This window comes from Alligator sinensis, unplaced genomic scaffold (assembly GCF_000455745.1).
Source record: "Alligator sinensis unplaced genomic scaffold, ASM45574v1 scaffold268_1, whole genome shotgun sequence".
Classification (NCBI taxonomy): Eukaryota; Metazoa; Chordata; order Crocodylia; family Alligatoridae; genus Alligator; species Alligator sinensis.
The window spans coordinates 4,987,298-4,992,217 of NW_005841853.1; the positions used below are offsets into that span (position 1 = coordinate 4,987,298).

Below are 4,920 nucleotides of genomic sequence, written 5' to 3' on the forward strand. Positions count from 1 at the left end.
AAGATCCAGCTCCTGTCCTTGCTCCTCTGTGAGCTCCCATAGACAACTGGCTGGGCAGATTTGACAGTGATGATTTGGACCAATGTCCACAGACATCTGCGTGTATGCACAATCCCCTGAATGAGGAGATATGTAGCAATCGCAAGTGCTGAAAAGCATCAGACATGGGACCTACTTTATGTCACTCGCCCCTTGGCCACCCTTCCTGTTGCATCCTCCCCTTGTCCCCACTCCACATGTGGGTTAAGATAATGTAGGGTGGTTTATAGCCACACAGTCTAAAGACCCCTTCTTTCTATAGGCATCTAAAAACTGCCATGCCGGATCATGTTCAGGTTATCGTGCTTCAGGAAGGATGTGGAGAAGCTTGAAAGAGAGTCCAGAGGAGGGCCATGTGCATGATTAGAGACCAAGATGAATGAGAAGAGGCTGAGGGACTTGGGGTTGTTCAGACTGGAGAAGAAAAGGCTCAGGGGGGACTTCGTTGCAGCCTATATAAGTACATCGCGGTGTATGCCAAGGTTTGGGGGGAACATCTATTCACCAAGGTCCGAGGACAAGAAAGAATGGACACAAGCTGATTGAAGATTGCTTCAGGCTAGACATAAGGAAAAACTTCTTTATAAGGCTCCCTGCAGAGGTGGTACAGTCAACCACCCCGGTGATCTTCAAAAAATGTCTTGATGTCCACCTTGCTGGGGTCATTTGATCTAAGTGGTCTTTTCCTGTGCAGGGGAGCTGGACCGAACATTTGCTAAGGTCCCTTCCAGCCCCTAATAACTATGACACTATGAGCCATTTAGTCTAACATATTGACTCAACTGGGAACAACGACAGGTCCTTAAGGGGCAGCTGCACAATCCCTAATAGGTAGAACTGGGATAAGCTTCACTGTCACCCTTCCCTCCTGCCATAGACAGGAGACGTTAGGGTTGGAAGAAACCATTGGGTCCAGCCCCCAAAAGCAACAACTGCCTGAACAGGGACTTGAACCCTGGACCCTCAGATTAAAAGTCTGATGCTCTACCAACTGAGCTACCCAGGCTCTTATAGTAAGCTTAAATCCTGAAATAAAAGGTTTTAAAGCTTGCTCCAAGTTTTGGTTTTTCTTAGTCATTAACTATTGAAACTTTGGATATATTGTTGCCCAGACAAAGGTCTGATCCCTCGGTCACTCTCGTTGACTTCTTAGCCTCAGTGACATCCTATGGAAAAGTTCCTCCGTCCAAGTATGAAAAGGCATTTCAGCTTCATCCAATTCTCTTTTGTTCTTGTGTCACGTGGCAGGCAAAAGAGAAGTTTCTAGCTTTCTTATTTTATAGGCATCATCCTGCGCTCTCGCTTTCATCGCCTTTTTAGTGTCCTAAACACACGGTCTTCCTCTCCCTTTGTAAGAGAGCTGTTCTGTGCTCACTGTCTTTCAATCACACCTCTGTAATCCTGCAGGGATCACCCATAGTACACACAGGCCCAAATCCCATTTCCCCTAAGGGTGCTGAAGAGTCCCGAGCCTTGATGGTGTTTCTCCATTTTGTCTTTACTAGCCATTGAATGAACAGCAGCAGGAAGGACTATTGCTTCCTATTCCCTTCCAGGGGAGTAGCCATCTCATTGAGTCAGAGCCAAACTCCACCCAGGCTATGCTCCTCCTACTCCCATGTGCCTTCTCCTCTTGGCTGCCCATTCTTTGTCTTGTCTATCTCATGGCCTAGTAGTTAAGGCAGTTTGCTGTGAAGTGAGAGGTGTGGGTTTAAAGCCCATGAAAGGGGCTTTGAAGTTGGGTTTTGCCCCCCTGTCTGGGCAAATGCCCGAAACACTGAGCTAAAAGAAAAGAATGCCATTTTCCTGCCTTGTCAAGTAGTCATGTCACCTCTTCTTTTTTCTGATCATGACTTGCACAGCGCCCCGCACCTTCCCAGGCAGGATAGTATCGCTGCAGAGCACGCATGAAAGTGGAAACAGGATCTAAATTCTGCCGACGTACCCCAAAATGCCTCTTCTGCAGCTAAAGGCAGATGTGTAAGTAGCCTGCTGCCGCTGCCGGAGAAGAGTCAGGGGGAAGGTCACGTGACATCATTCCTGATGTGATACCGCTTCCTGCGAGGTCTTTGAATATGGCTCGCTGGCCCACTGGGTGGTAAAAAGTTCATGATTCAAAAAGGTTGGACACCCCTGATCTAAGCTCTACATGGCTACTGTCCACACCGACACAACACAGGTCAAACAGGGGAATCGTGGCAGCCAGTGTCCCGTTTCTATGAAATGTTGTCAAGATGTGCAGTAGAGGTTCACACCCTGCCACTGTGGAGGAAGGCAAAAACCCTCACAGTCCATACCAATCTGACCATGGGGTAAAATTCCTTCCCGACCCTAAATATAGCGGTCAGTCTGGGTCTGAGCAGAGGGACAAAACCCTCTAACCAGGACCCTGCATCTTTGGTCCCAGCAGGAGCATTAGCACGTCCCAGTCAAAGTCTCCAGGCTTGGTTGTAGCCAACACCGCATGTTTCTGAGGGATGCTGAAAAACATCCTGACACATATAGCAGAAAAGGGTGGGGGAAGTGGTCAGGGAAACCAGCAAAGCCCCAAAGCAAACTTGTTTGCCGTCTTAACCACATCTGCACTTGGAGCAGTCTTTATTATACTGTGTACAATAATCTGCAGGTCCTTGTCTTGACCCGATATCATTGATCTAGACCCAGTAACGGCACATGAGTGATCCACACATCCTTCTCCACTGAGCATTATTTTGCATGGATCAACGCAGGTTTTCATCCACTCTCATGGCAGACTTTTGCTTTTCCCACACGTGTCTGTCGGAAACTGCCCATGGCCTTCTCAGGGCTTAACTAAAACGAACGACTTTGGAGTCAAAATGTGCTATGTCACTGCTCATACTCTGTTTGAGGTCATTAGTAAGAAATACGATGTGCAGTTCTGGACACACTTATTCAAGGAAGATGAATTCGAGCTGAAATTGTTGACGAGAAGAGATAGTAGGGTGATCAGAGGAAGCAAGACCCTTTCTTACAAGAAGGCACTAGAGCAGCTTGGCTAGGTTAGTCTAGCAAAACAAAGGGATGTGACTACTCTCCTTAAATACATCCTGGGGCTAAACACCAGGGAGGAAGAAAGTCTACTTCAGTTAAAAGACAACATTGGCACCAAAACACATGAATAAATTAGACCAGAAATTCATCCTGACCATCAGAGCGGTGATGCTGTGGAACTGCCTGCCGGGTAGGGCAAGGGAGGCAAAAAACCATCGTAATTTTAAGGTTGAGTTCAATCAGTTTGGGAAAGGGGATTATACCATGTGGATGCTGATGGTAGCAGAAGACTGGGATTAATGTCCTGTCTCTAGTCCTGCAGACCTGAGCTCTCCACACTGCTCTCGAGGCACCCTACCGGTACCAGCCTTTTGACCTGATAGAAATTGGCCCTTTCTTCCCACTCTTTGTTTTTCATCTCCCAGCCAATTTTTAACCCATTCATTGCAATGGATCAGTCCTCTCAGTTCTTCATTAATTATATTCCTTAAGTAGCTTCTTGCGAGGGAGCTGCCAAGAAGCCCTGTTGCAAATGTAAAGGCTGTATTTACTCACATACCATAGCCCTCCAAAATTGGGGTGCATGTTTTAAGCAGGGGAGTTGATTTTTCTTTGCTGAAATAAAAGCAGGGTAGAGCAGAAGAAGCAGATGCCATGACTCGCGGCCTCTTCTCCCCGGGCAGCAAGCAGCAAGGGTAGAGTCCAGCATGAGCCCTCTCGCAGCATCTGGCAAGGCCATTATCATTGGCAATCCCTTGATTAGAGGGTGATCTCTACCAAGGTTCATTGATGGGTCTTGAGGTGACTTCAGAGTCCAATCCTGGATCCACAGGAAAGGCTGCAGAAGTTGCAGATCTTTTCACAGGAGAGACCAGGTGAGACAATAGCTTTTGGCTGAAGAGCCACTGATCTGGCTGACGGGGGGTAGGTTGGTATGCAGTCTACAGTATCTGGATGAGGCTTGTGGTGTGGCAATGGCACAGTAACCATGTCGCCATATGCGCGGCGATGTGTAGATATGCCCACAGTATCTGAGAAAGTAGGTTGTTACCTGCAAATGCTCATGCCTCTCTGCACCAGTGAGAAGACGCAACCCTGCCCTGCCTTCTTCCTGACTTCAAGCTAACATGACTTATTAGCTTTCTCTCTATATACACACTGACAGCAAATCCTATTTGGTTTGGTTAAGTCTGCTCATCTGTCTGGCAACTGTTAGCAAATGCTCCAGAAGCCTCTGGGTGCTCTTAGGGAGAGGAGATAACGGCCCCAAGGCAAAAACATAACATAGACCTCACAGACAACTCTCAGGAGAGGGTAAGTCCACCCTGCAGTGCAGCATAGAAATACCTTTGATAGCTTGAGGGACTGGTACTACTATAGCCGTGGCAGCATGGAGCTGAGCGAGTGCACACTTATTTCTGCTACTTCTTAGTTTTGCAGTCCTTGTTGAACTTTACTGACATAGCTACACCTGTGACTCGATCTGGAGCTGCAGTTTAGATGTACCAAGAGTCACTGCAGAATTTAGTTGCCGACTGTGCACATGGGACACTGGGTATCTGCGTGTCAACTTTGCAGGGAGAGACCTGGCTTTCTGGCCTGCAAGTGGGGGAGCCTAGAGGCTTACTTCTGGTGTTAGTCCAGTCCTGGGCCTGGTAATTCATGTTTCTTCCATTCAGTAAGAAAGGAAAAAAAGACATGTTTTCTGCAGTCATGGGCCTGTGAGTATATGTAAGGAGTATTGTTCTCCATGGGCCCTGGAGACTTGTCCCAAGCCCTAGGTAGGGGAAAAGAGAAAGTGAAAAGGAGAGAGGGGAAAGGAGATGAAAGGAAGGACGGAGAGAGGCAAAAAAAATAAAGAGGTGCATG

At 47.6% G+C, this 4,920-nt stretch overlaps 1 non-coding gene across 1 annotated transcript; it reads right to left on the reverse strand.

Moving 5' to 3' along the window:
• Positions 1–972: 972 nt before the first annotated feature.
• On the reverse strand, positions 973–1,045 carry TRNAK-UUU. Its single transcript has one exon. It is a non-coding gene; the product is annotated as a tRNA-Lys (tRNA).
• Between the last annotated feature and the right edge of the window lie 3,875 nt (positions 1,046–4,920).